This window comes from Arachis ipaensis, chromosome B07 (assembly GCF_000816755.2).
Source record: "Arachis ipaensis cultivar K30076 chromosome B07, Araip1.1, whole genome shotgun sequence".
NCBI lineage: Eukaryota > Viridiplantae > Streptophyta > Magnoliopsida > Fabales > Fabaceae > Arachis > Arachis ipaensis.
This window is the reverse complement of record NC_029791.2, coordinates 33,025,444-33,025,757: the sequence shown is the minus strand read 5'-3', so window position 1 is coordinate 33,025,757 and position 314 is coordinate 33,025,444.

Genomic DNA, 314 nt, shown 5'->3' with positions numbered 1-314 from the left:
ATAAAATTTTATATAATTATTTAATTTTGACTAAATCAATCAGTTTAATCTATGATTTATCAGTTGAATTAGTAATTTGATAGACTGATCGATTCGATTACCAATTTAATTTTGATAACTATGTAGCAAACACACAAACATAATTGTAAAAATCGGACTGACCTAGCCAGTCACACCAAAAAATCGGTAAACCGGACATAAGATCGGTACGAGTGACTGAGTGAAACATAAGACCAAATAAAAAAAGAACCGATAAAATCGGTTTGATCAACCGGCCGGTTTTGTTAATAATCGGTGAACCGACAGGTTTGAGG